The 12,735-nt window shown below is 55.4% G+C and overlaps 1 long non-coding RNA gene and 1 pseudogene across 3 annotated transcripts; both read right to left on the bottom strand.

Moving 5' to 3' along the window:
• Nucleotides 1-167: 167 nt before the first annotated feature.
• On the bottom strand, nucleotides 168-5,002 carry LOC149916695 (uncharacterized; annotated as a pseudogene).
• Nucleotides 5,003-7,046: 2,044 nt separating this feature from the next.
• LOC149916694 (uncharacterized) lies at nucleotides 7,047-11,971 on the bottom strand. Of its 3 annotated transcripts, none has more exons than XR_016469017.1 (7): nucleotides 11,804-11,971; nucleotides 9,943-10,102; nucleotides 9,431-9,568; nucleotides 9,102-9,298; nucleotides 8,669-8,792; nucleotides 8,468-8,561; nucleotides 7,047-8,188 (listed from the first exon to the last, which is right to left on the bottom strand). It is a non-coding gene; the product is annotated as an uncharacterized LOC149916694 (long non-coding RNA). The 3 variants fall into 3 exon arrangements; XR_016469015.1 differs by having other exon boundaries at nucleotides 7,048-8,188; nucleotides 11,591-11,971; XR_016469016.1 differs by having other exon boundaries at nucleotides 7,048-8,188; nucleotides 9,102-9,292; nucleotides 11,591-11,971.
• Between the last annotated feature and the right edge of the window lie 764 nt (nucleotides 11,972-12,735).

The raw sequence follows: 12,735 nt of genomic DNA, 5'->3' as shown, positions 1-12,735 counted from the left end.
AACAGAAAATTGCACCCCAACACCAAATGGTGCACCCCTTTCACAAAATCCTAACCGCAGGACTGGTGGCTTTAGACCCCTGCCAACAATTTATGGGGAGAGCAGCTTCAGAGAAGGGAAGACTGCAGTGCACAAGGGATGTGAAGTGCCAAGGGTGAAAAAAAAGCTCTTAGGTTCTCTGCTCTCTGACCTGGAAGTCTCGGATGGGGAGCGGAATAACCCCCCCACAATTCAGGAGGAAACAGAGTCCTACTGTTCCACCTGGACTGCCACAAGTCCGTGGGGCCAGATGAGATTCATCCAAGAGTGCTGGGAGAGCTGGTGGAGGTGAAAAGCCAAGCTGCTTTCCATCATCTGTCAGCCTTCCTGGTCAACTGGAGATGCACTTTGGCCACAACAACCCCAGGCACCGCCATGGGTGTGGGGCAGAGCAGCTGGAAGTCAGTGTAGAGGAAACGGACCTGGGGTTATTGGTTGACACTCTGCTGAACACGAGCCAGCAGTGTGCCCAGGTGGACAAGAAGACCAACGGCATCCTGGCCTGTATCAGAAACGGTGCTGCCAGCAGTGCAGGGAAGTGATTGTCCCTCTGCACTCAGCTCTGGTGAGGCTGCAGCTCGAGTGCTGTGCTCAGTTCTGGGCCCCTCACTGCAAGAAGGGTCTCAGGGAGACTTCACTGCCCTCCGTAACTCCTGAGGGAGGCTGTGGTGAGCTGGGGGTTGGTCTCTTCTCTCCTGTAACAGTGATAGGATGAGAGGGAATGGCCTCAAGTTGCACCATGGGAGATTCAGGCTGGATGTTAGGAAATATTACTGCTCCAACAGAGTGGTTGGGCACTGCAATGGGCTGCTCTGGCAGTGGTGGAGTCACCGACCCTGGAGGTGTTCAAGGAACATTGAGACGTTGTGTTGAGGGACATGGATTAGTGAGAGCTATTGGTGATTTCGACCTCAGTGACTGCGTGATTCTGTGATTCTGGATGGGGGATTGAGAGGGGACGTTGGGGGGGGATGAGGATCAGAATGGCGGAATAGGAGGGGTGGGACGGGGGAAGGGAAGGAGGAAAGGGACCCTGGGGGTCAGAATGGGGATGAGGGGGGAACTGAGGGGGGCAGTGAGGTGGGGGGTGGAGGAGGACTGCAGGGATCAGAATGGGGAACTGTAGGGAGGAGGGGGCTCCAATAGTCAGATGGGAGGGGGACCACAGAGGAGGGTGTGACCCTGGGGTCACAAAGAGGGACTGGGGAGGTTGTGTCTGAACCACTGGGGGGGGACACAGCACCTCCTGCCACCAAGCAGAGGTTCTGAGCGACACAGAAGCCCCACGGGGCCAAAGCAGAGCTGCATGCGGCCCCCGGCTCCCTTAAGCCCAGTCCCCTCCTCGGTGCCCCCCCCAAACACCCACCTGTAGAAGCTGAGGCGGCGCATACTCCCCATCTGGAGTACTGCCTCCAGGTCTAGGGCCCTCAGTACAAGGAAGGCAGAGAGCTGTTGGAGAGGGTCCAGAGGAGACCCTCAAAGATCATCAGAGGGCTGGAGCACCTCCCCTACAAAGACAGGCTGAGGGAGCTGGGTTTGTTCAGTTTGGAGAAAAGAAGGCTGCGGGATGAATTCATTGCAGCCTTTCAGGACCTAAAGGGAGCCTAGAAACAGGAGGGGAGACAGCTCTTTGAAAGGGTAGATAACAGCAGCACAAGGGGAAATGGTTTGAAGTTGAGGCAGGGAAGATTGAGGTTGGATGTCAGGGGGAAGTTGTTTGCTGTGAGAGTGGTGAGGTGCTGGAACAGCTGCCCAGAGAGGCTGTGGATGCCCTGTCCATCCCTGCAGCTGTTCAAGGCCAGGCTGGATGGGGCCCTGGGCAGCCTGAGCTGGTATTAAATGTGGAGGTGGAGGCCCTGCCTGTGGTGGGAAGGTGACAGAGATGATCCTTGAGATCCATTTCAACCTGGGTCATTCTGTGTGATTCTGTGATTCTGTCCTGGTTCTATCAGTGCTCCATGCCATCCTGCAGGCTGTTGTGCAGAGCGCAGTGCTGTGGAGCTGTGCTTCCAAGCTCTGTGCTCTCCAGCACTCTCATGTGAGTTCCGCCTCTCCCAGGAATCTCCTGTTCCCAGGAACCTCCACTGCTCCCTTGCTCTGTGTGCGCATATGTGTGCAGAACCACACACCGACGTGCAAAGACTTCCCCGTGCATTCACACACCTGCAAGCACATCCTTACACAGCCCTGTGTGCACGCTCCATCCATGTGCGTGCAAATGTGAGCAGAACCACACAGCCACGTGCAAAGACCTTGATGCACACACCCACGTTCATGTACACACATGTGCAAACCCACCCCATTGCACACCCACATGCATGAAGACACGAGCGCAGCTCCAGCCTTGCACACAGACACGTGCTGTGCACACTCTGATGTTCAACACCATCTCTGCACACCCCGTATGCACACATACCTGCACTCACAGCTCTATGACCAAATGCCGATTGCATGGCACAGCCAACATGCAGACGGTGGGAAATGTCAGAAGGAAAGATGTCCTGTTATGCTAATTCAATCTCCTCTCTTTAATGAGGGCACTGGGGCACAGCTGTAGCCTCATCTTGAGATGTGGGTTGCTACAGGATTCCTCGTTTGGACGCAGCGGGGTTAACCAGGAGCCACAGTCTGAGGGACACTCCTCATGTGCTCTGGAGATGGAAGTTATGCCAGGAGCAAAGAAAAGACTTTCACAGACAGCACAGGGGAGGAGTTCCTGGGCCAGGCAGTGACATGCAGAGCAGTGTCCACTGCCCTGGGATCTGCGTGTGTCCCGTTCCGCAGCAATGCAGAAGGGCTCAGGGTGCTGCACTGTGGCACAGCTCACTGAGGACACTGGGTTCAGCAGCACCAGGTGGGCTATTGGGGTCCTGGACTTGTGACGGAGGTCCTGCCAGGGACTGTGGGGGTCTGCGAGATCCAAGGGATGACCCAAGGGGGTTAGGGAGGTCAGAAGGAGGAAATAGGGGGGATCTAGGGGAGCCCAGAGCAGGGATAAGGGGTGCTGCTGGGGACTATGGGGCTCTGTGAGGTCCCAGGCTGGCTGTGGGGGAGGTGCACCAGGTCTGAGGAGCTCCTGGAGGAGTTATGGGGCTCTGTGGCGGGGTGTGGGGGATATACGCCCATGGGATGGATATGACAACAGAGCCTGCAGGAGCACAGTGCTGTCCAGGAGAAGGCAGGATGTGCGCTGCAGGTGGGACACTGGGATAGGGGGACACAGAAGGAAGGTGGGGATGTGAGGAGTGGTTTGAGGTAAAAAGGGGGTTGTGGGGCAGTGTTGGAGTGGATTTACTTCTTCCTGAGAGGGGACTGGGGGTCCCTGTGGCCCAAAGGTGGGGCCATGAGCCATTACCCCACACGAGCCATAACCCAAAATGACTACATAACCCTGTACGTGCGTGACCCCATGGCTGCACCTGACCCACAGCCCTGTGTGAACCATAGCCCCACACCACCCTGTGACTCCCTGACCCTGCCTGCCCCCATCACGCTGCGACCCGCTGCCATGTGGCCCCAGAACTCTGGGATCCCTGCCCCCACCTCACCCCCACCATCTAACTCCATGTGACCCGTAACTCCATGACACCCCATCTAACCCTACCATCCCATCTAGCCCCATCACTGTGAGCCGAAACCCCATCTGACCCAACGTCACCCCACAACTCTGTGACCCTGCAGGACCCCCACGTGACCCACTACCCCGTGTCCTCACCCCATGTGGCCATAGAACCAGCTGTGTGTGGGGAAAAGGCATCTCCACCTCGGGGTGGCGCTGCCCCAGAGCTGCCCCAAAGAAGACATGGGCTGGGCTGCAGCCCTACATCTCGGTTTGGAGAGCTGGGAACTGGCCGAAGGGGCCAGAAGAAGGACGTGAATGCTTCTGTAGGGAAATGCCTGTTGCAAGGTTTGGTGGGCAGGAAGCTTCTGTTTCTCTAAGTGGACGGGAACAGAACAAACCGATCCCACTGCGACTGGGGAAGGGACTGGAGCCAGGCTGATGGCAAGGAGGGATGCTTGAACCAGGAATGGAGCTGGGATGGACTGAAGCAGATCAACTCCTGAATGGGGACATGGGAGAAGAAGTCCAAGTCAGCTGCAGAATGAACACAGAATTCCTTACAAAAAGGCGTCCCAGATTGGGTCAGTTGGAGCAGTAGGGACAGTGGTAAAGAAATTTGGAACAGTTGCTGCAACGACCCCGAGAAATGGACAAAGAACTCTGACAGCAGCGCAGCACGGGGAGGAAGGATTGCATGGTGGTGCAGAAGAAGGATGGAGAACATCAGCGGTGGAATTCCCCTTTTCCGTAGCGGTCACCCGCTGCTACGGGACTCTGCAAGAAGAAGCTGCAGCCTGCCGTGGTCAGCATGGCTGTGTGTGGCAGCTGTGTGCTGCTGGAAATCATCTGACCTCTTACGGTTTCAAGAGTGGCAGAGAAAGTATTCTAATGTCTGCAGGGATAGCACAAGGTAGGATCAGAGTGACAGAGTGCTGTTGCTCAGCAGACAGATGCTGAGCAGAGCACAGCAGGGCCAGGACATTCTGACCAGGGTCAGGTGAAGACTGCACACGAGATAAGGCACAGGTGCAGGACGGAGCCTGAGACACAGCAAATGCAACAGCTGTAAGAAATCCTGCCTGCCTGTCTGCATAGAAAAGCACACAATAACCCAAAAGGAACAGGTTGGCCGTAGACCTCATCTGGAAAAACAGCAGAGCAGATGCGTGGCGTAGACTGTGAACCTGCAGTCCCCAGCCAAGAGGGAACAGGCAAGCAGGGACTGCCACGGGAGGAGAGCTGCAGGAGCAGAAGGAACTCACGCAGCAGCTGCGCCTTTTGTCCCTCACCACGAGGAGGGAGAGTGCAGTAATGCCATAGCAATAACGGACGAGCTTTGCTGCTGCACCGAGAGCTGTGCCTGACGGAATGGCAGTGATGAGAGCGTTTCTCGCACACCCTGCAGGCACCGGGGGGATCTGCTGGGATGTGGGGAAGCCCTGCAAAGTTGTGGGATGGCTAAAGAACACCTATGGGAGGACCCCAAAGGGGCACTTTGGGGCAGCTATGGGGCAGAGCCACACCAAGGAGCTGCCTTTACCCAACACACAGCTGGTGGTGGAACTGCTGCTGGCCACGGGCTGTGGGCAGCGATGGGGCTGTTCTGGGGTGCTCTAGGATGGCTCTGGGGCAGCTACGGGGCAGCTATGGGACACACCCACAGCTCAGTGGGGCTGACGTAGCCCCACACGGAGCTGGCGGTGAATCTGCTCCAATCATGAAACCTCTCCCAGAGCCCCCCACTGCCCTTTTGAACCCCATCTTGCCCAGCAAGACGTGGGCAAGGTGAGGGTCAGGGGACGTTACAGGCAGCTGATCCACAGCGGCCCCAGAGCCACCCTATAGTACCCCCTGAACAACCCAAGAACAGACCCATCACTGTCCACAGCCTCATCTGCGGTTATGGTGCTCACAGGGTTATAGGTCATGTGGAGCCTTGGGGTCACGCCAAGTGATAAGGGGTTATGGGGGGTTATGGATCAGGGCTCCACCTTTGGGCCACAGGGAACCCCAACCCCCTCTCAGGAAGAAATCAAGAAATGCACTCCAACACCGCCCCTCATCCCCCATTCTCACCCCAAACCCCTCCCCACGTGCCCCCAGTCCCCCTACGTCCCCATGCCACCCCACGTCCCCACAGCCACAAGTCCCACCTTTACCTCACGCGTTACCTTCTCCTGCGCAGCATTCCGCTCCTGCAGCCTGTGGCCCATATCCCCACACCCCTCATGTCCTCCCATGTTCCTGTGCCTCCATATCCCCAATGCCCCCCACATCACTTTCACCCACATCTGTGCCCTATCACAGAATCACAGAATGACCTGGGTTGGAGGGGACCTCAAGGATCATGTAGTTCCAACCCCCCTGCCTAGCAGGGCCACCAAACATACACCTTTACTAGATCAGGTTGCCCAGAGCCTCGTCCAACCTGGTCTTGAACACCTCCAAGGACGGGGCATCCACAACATCCCTGGGCAGCCTGTTCCAGGACCTAACCACCCTCCTAGTAAAAAACTTCCCCCTAACATCCAACCTAAATCTTCCCTCTTTTAACTTAAAACCATTTCCCCGTGTCCTGCTATTATCAGCCCTTATGAAGAGTTTACTCCCCTCCTGGGAGTAAGTTCCCTTCAGATATTGAAAGGCTGCAATGAGGTCGCCCCGCAACCTTCTCTTCTCCAGGCTGAACAAACCCAACTCCCTCAGCCTGTCCTCATAGGGGAGGTGCTCCAGCCCCCTGATCATCTTCGTGGCCCTCCTCTGGACCCTTTCCAAAATCTCCATGTCTTTTTTGTACTGAGGGCTCCACACCTGAAGACAGTACTCCAGATGGGGCCTCACAAGAGCAGAGTAGAGAGGGACAATCACCTCCCTATCCCTGCTGACCACCCCTCTCCTGATGGAGCCCAGGATCCCATTTGCTTTCCGGGCTGCCAGAGCGCACTGCTGGCTCATGTTAAGTTTCTCATCTATCAGGACCCCTAGGTCTTTCTCTGCCGAGAAATTGTCTTTTTCATGTCCCTAAGTCTTGCACCCCCATACCTCTATGTGGGGACCAAGGAGGTAAATCCCTCCCCACTGTAAGGGTTGAGCAAGTCCGAGAGTGCCTCCTTAGACTGAATGAGTATAAGTCTATGGGGCCAGATGGCGTGCATCCCAGGGTCCTGAAGGAGCTGGCTGAGGTGGTTGCTGAGCCGCTCTCCATCATATTTGAGAAGTCGTGGCTGTCAGGTGAGGTCCCGGACGATTGGAGGAAGGGTCACGTCACTCCCATTTACAAGAAGGGGAGCAGGGAGGACCCGGGTAACTACAGGCCGGTGAGTCTCACCTCCGTGCCTGGGAAGATTATGGAACAGATCCTCCTGGACAATATGCTTGATCACATAAAGAACGAGCACGTGATCCTAGATAGCCAGCATGGCTTCACCAGGGGAAGGTCATGCTTAACTAATCTTGTGGCCTTCTATGATGGAGTGACGGCATTGGTGGACGAAGGGAAGGCAACTGATGTCATTTACCTGGACCTGAGCAAGGCCTTTGACATGGTCCCCCATCACATCCTCATCTCCAAACTGGAGGGAAGTGGATTTGACGGGTGGACAACTAGATGGATAAGCAATTGGTTTGCTGTGCCCTACACCTGCTTCAGCTCCGCAGCAGTCACCCCAGCCCCAGCACCATACGGTTGTATGGGACCTGAAAGGAAAAGGGGGTGAGGAGCGACCCCAGGTGGGCTACTGGGGTCCTGGACTTGTGATGGAGGTCCTGCCAAAGACTGTGGGGGTCTGCGAGATCCAAGGGATGACCCAAGGGGGTTAGGGAGGTCAGAAGGAGGAAATAGGGGGGATCTAGGGGAGCCCAGAGCAGGGATAAGGGGTGCTGCTGGGGACTATGGGGCTCTGTGAGGTCCCAGGCTGGCTGTGGGGGAGGTGCACCAGGTCTGAGGAGCTCCTGGAGGAGTTATGGGGCTCTGTGGCGGGGTGTGGGGGACATACGCCCATGGGATGGATATGACAACAGAGCCTGCAGGTGCAGGGGGAGAGGAGGGGCCTGGTATTGGTGTCAGGGGTGCTGTCAGGGAGTGTGGTTTTCTGTGAGTTCGGTAAAGAGCCCTGGAGGTGTTGAGGTCTGAGGGAGGAAATAAGGGGGTTCAGTGGTAGTTCAGTGGGCGATATGGGGTGCTGCTGGGGACTATGGAGGTTTGTGAGGTTTTTGGCCAGCAATGAGGGAGGAGTACCAGGTCTGAGGAGGTCAGTAAGGGGCTCTGGGCTCTCTGGGGGGTTGTGGGGTGCCTACGGGGTCTTGCTGGGGAAATACTGAGGGAGCTATTGGGGCTCTGAGGAAATTGCGGGTGGTCTGTTATGGGAAGGTAAAGGATTTGCTTGGGGGAAGCAAGGAGCAGCCTGGGGGATGGAAGGGACACCTACGAGAATGCAAGAGGAATCCGGGCTGAGGCAAGGGGACAGGTAGGGGAAGAACAGGGGAACGTCCCAGTAACTGAGTTCTTCTGTTAAATCCACGTCTTCTGCTTCCTGACGTAGCTGCAAAGCTGCCAGAGGAGCTGCAGTCCTGCTGCCCATCTCCTGCCTGTGTCAGAAAAAGCTGCATGTTAGTGGGGTGCAACTGCCATTAAAATGCTGACTCCATAATTGCAGTCACAAAACCATCACCTTCACTATCTGTTACAGGCAGACAACCATGGCTTTGTACAGGAACCACTTATACAGACCAAGGGAACACCTTCACTGCCTTAGGACGTGAGTTACAGAGGAAGAGCCCCAAAGCCATCCTAAGGCTATCAAGCCACTGACTTTGGAAGCTAAACACACCCTCTACTTCAAGAATTAGCTAGACAAATCAGTGCACCTTGCTGCTGGAGAGGGCTGTGCTGCATCTTCTGCTGCCATCCTTGAGCTGTCATCGCGCTGCCCATCCACAGTGCACTTTGAGGGGCAGCAACCTTGCAAGAAAGAACAGAGAGCAGAGAGTTCTGCCTTGCATTTCCTGCTGGAACACAGAGATGAGCCATACTGCCCTCGCTCTCTGAACGCACACCTCTTCTCTTACCAGCTTTCCATTCCTGCACAACACTGTTCAAACCCTTCCTCTATCTCTCCCTTCAAAACACAATGCGCAGCCTCTCCCCAGCGACGAGCTCCAGGCTGTTTAATGCCTGTGCCATCATCGGGACCTGCAGAACAAACCTTGGGGTTAAAAGGTTTGATTAGACAAGCACTCTGTCTGGCAGAATTCACCATCTTAAACACTTCAAAGAAGCGACTTCTTGAAAGCCCTGAATCTGTGTGACACATCAGGAGATGCTGAACTAAATCCGCAGCCTTCTCAAAAATGGAAGGGCTCTTCAGAACCAGCTGGAGGGGGAACACAGAGGTCTGACATCTTTGAACAAAACCAGGGCCACAGACACTGAGACATACAAACACAGGGAAATCCTGCATGCACGCAGATCAAATGGCATTACAGATCAACACTGCTTTACCTCGTCCGCACCAACAGGCTCTGCAGTGCCCCAAACGTCTGTCAGTGGCAGTCTGTGAGGAACGGCCCTGCAGAACACGCAGAGTCACGCGGGGTCTCCTCCTCCTGCTCCTCCAGACACCGCATTCCTTCCTCTGGCACACGGAGCTCAGCTGCTGCTGCTGCAGGCAGTGCTTCCTGTGTCTGCCCAGCCTAAAGCTATCAGACAGCGTTAGCGGATGCCTGGTGCTCACATACAAGCACAAGTGCTGGTGGAAAATCACCGCAAAGCACAGATGGAGTGGCTGGTACCCTGCAGTGAGCAAAGGCTGAGATGCACAATGTCCTCACCTGCTTGCTTCTTGGAAGTGGAGGATCAACAGCAGCTCCTCTTGTGATTAAGTCCTCCAAAAACCTTCTTCTTTCTTCCTGATCAGGAGACTGGATAGTGAAACCTTCTCCAAAGTCATTATTAAACAATTTCCGTACCTGAAGCCCAAGGAGAAAACATGTTTCAGATTTAAGGCCACAAAACAATCCTACTCTATTACAATACAACTCCAATTCTGATTTAAGTTTCATGACTGGCATTTCAGCCACCCTGTTATGGATAGGTTAAAGCCAAGGGGAAGGGGGGCAGGGGAGCCTTCTAGCCCAACATCCCCTTATAGCCCACCCTATCACCTTATGGCCCCACACAGCCCAAGATCAGCTCTATAGCCCCTCCATAGCCTCTCACAGTCCCCTATATCCCCACCACAGCTCCCTCTGTCCCATATCCCCCTATACCCCCAACATAGCTCACATACAAGCAGAAGTGCTGATGGAAAATCACCGCAAAGCACAGACTGAATGGCTGGTACCTTGCAGTGAGCAAAGGCTGAGATGCACCTCACTGCTTGCTTGTTGGAAGTGGACGTTCAGCAGCAACTCTACTCATAATTAAGTCCTCCAAAAACCTTCTTGATCAGGAGACTGGATAGCGAAACCTTCTTCAAAGTCATTATTAAACAATATCTGTACCTGAAGCCCAAGGAGAAAACACGTTTCAGATTTAAGACCACAAAACAATCCTACTCTATTCCAATACAACTCCAATTCTGATTTAAGTTTCATGACTGGCATTTCAGCCACCCTGTTATGGATAGGTTAAAGCCAAGGGGAAGGGAGGGAGCGGGGGGGCAGGGGAGCCTTCTAGCCCAACATCCCCTTATAGCCCACCCTATAGCCCTCCATCACCCTAGGGTCCCACACAGTCACTTCTGGAACCACGTCTTCCATTCACCCCCTATAGGCCCACATCTCCCTATATTCCCCCATTGCCCCTCTCAGCCCCTCTACGTCCCCCCCACAACCCCTTATTGTATAACAACCCTCGCTATAGACCCTCCCCAGCCCACTATTATCCTACAGACCCTCCCACAGCCCACCACAACCCCCTATAGTTCCATTAACCCTTTAAAGGGAGGGGGGAGCCTTCTAGCCCCACAACCCTTATAGCCCACCCTATAGCCCCCTATCACCCTATGGCCCCACACAGCCCCTTATAGAACCATATCCCCCATGCACCCCCTAGAGCGACATATCACCCTATAGTCCTCCTAAAGCCCATCCACTGCCCCTTATAGTCCCATATCCCACTAGAACTCTCCTACAGCCTTCCCACTACCCCTTATAGGCTCCCCACAGAACTGTATAACTTCCCCAATAGCTCCATATAGCCCCCCAACATCGGAACTATATCCCCCCTCCAGAGTCCCCCAGTCTTCTATATCCCCCCATATCCCCTTATAATCCATCTATAGTCCCCCCATTTTCCTATAGCCCCATATCTCCCTATAGCCACAATAAAGCCCCCTATACTCCCATATCCCCCTATAACACTTTTATAGCCCATCCAGAGCCCCTTATGATCTCCCCGCAGAACTGTGTAGCTCCCCAAATAGCCCTCTACAGTCCCATGTCCCCCCAGCTCCCTATAGCCTCATAGCACCCTATATCCCCCTAGAGCCCCAAAACCCTCCCTAAAGCCCCCCAGTGCCTTATAGCCCCATATCCCCTTATATCCCCCGCATAGTCCCCTCTTCTCCCGTATATCCCCTATACCTCTTCTATAGTCCCCACAGCTTTCTATAGCCCCAAATTTCCCCTGTAGCCACAATAAAGCACCCTATAGCCCCACATACCCCTATATCCACCCCCGAAGGCCCCCCAGAGCCCTATAGCCCCATACCCTCCTATAACCCACGCAGCCCTATATCCCTCTCCAGCCCCCCTAAAGCCCCCTAGAGCACCCAATAGCCCCCCCAACCCCATATTCCCCAACATTCCCCTCACAGCTACCTACACCCCACATCCCCCGATATCTCCCCACATCCCCCTACACCCCACATTACCCTATACCCCCCTCCCATACCCCATATTACCCCACAGCCCCTCTGCAGCCCCCACAGCCCCTAAACTCCCACATCCCCCCGTATCTCCCCCACCACCCCCGTACCCACAGCCCACCTCAGCCCCGGGGGGCACCGGGAGCAGCGCTGGAGGGCTCGGAGGCATTAGGGTGGTGCTGCCGGATGCGGGCAGCAGCGCTGATGCGGTTGGGGCCCCGAGTCCTTCAGCCGTCCCAAATCCCCGCATCCCACGGCAGAGGGAAGGGCGGGGCGGCTGGGGCCGCGCGCGGTTCCTCTCCTCTCCCCGGCCCGGAGCCGTTCTCCCGCACACCTCCGGCGCCGCTTTCCTCAGCACCGCTCCCGTCGTGCCGCGGTTCCGTCTCGGTGCTGCCCAGAGAGCTCCGGCGCGCTGCGGATGCGGATGCGGATGCGGCTGCGGGGCCGTCGGTGTCTGAGAGGAAAGGCGGTCGGCTCCGAGCCGGAAGCAACGGCCGCTCCCGCGCTCTGTGCCTCAGCCAATCGGAGCCGGCGGCGCTGCCGCCGACCAATCAGACAGAGATCAGAGGCGGGCCGGAACTGCCACTGACCAATGAGAGGCCGGGCGCGGGGCGGATCGGCTGTTGGTGGGGGCTCGGGGTGCTCTCTATTGCCATCGGGGGTGGGATTGGGATCGGAATTGGGATTGGGGACGAGGGATTGCGACTGGGATGAGGGATTGAGATGGACAGGTGGGTGATGGGCTTGGGAGGAGGGACTGGGAATGAGATTTGGAATTGGGATGTGGGATATAGGATGTGGGATTGGCACGTGGGGTAGGATGTTGAATGTGGGATTGGAATGTGAGATTTGGGATTGGGATGTGGGGATATGGATATGGGATGGATATGGGATGGGATATTGGGAAATGGGATATGGATGGGATGGGCTCTGGATATGGGATGGACTTGGAATGGATATGGGATCACAGAACCGTAGAATTGCTCAGGTTGGAAAGAGCTTCAAGATCATCAAATCCAACCACAGCCCAACCGTGAAATCTGTTCAGCCGTGCTTTGGTCTCTGTGACGTCTATAAAGGTTGAGGTAAAATGCCCAAAGTAAAAGGAGGGCTACAATCAGTGATTTCCGGGAACTCTGTAGAACTGAAGAACTTCTGAAACAAACTGACATTTCTGTTCAGCAGAGGGAAATTAGTCATTTCAAGATAAAACCTGCTGTCCAGAAAGTCTGCAGATGTATGGTGGAACATCCTCTCTAGGCACTA

The sequence above is a fragment of the Phasianus colchicus genome, chromosome 9, assembly GCF_987193195.1.
Source record: "Phasianus colchicus chromosome 9, bPhaCol1.hap1.1, whole genome shotgun sequence".
NCBI classification, from domain to species: domain Eukaryota; kingdom Metazoa; phylum Chordata; class Aves; order Galliformes; family Phasianidae; genus Phasianus; species Phasianus colchicus.
Note: the sequence above shows the minus strand (reverse complement) of the source record. Positions and strands in the feature narration are given on the sequence as shown.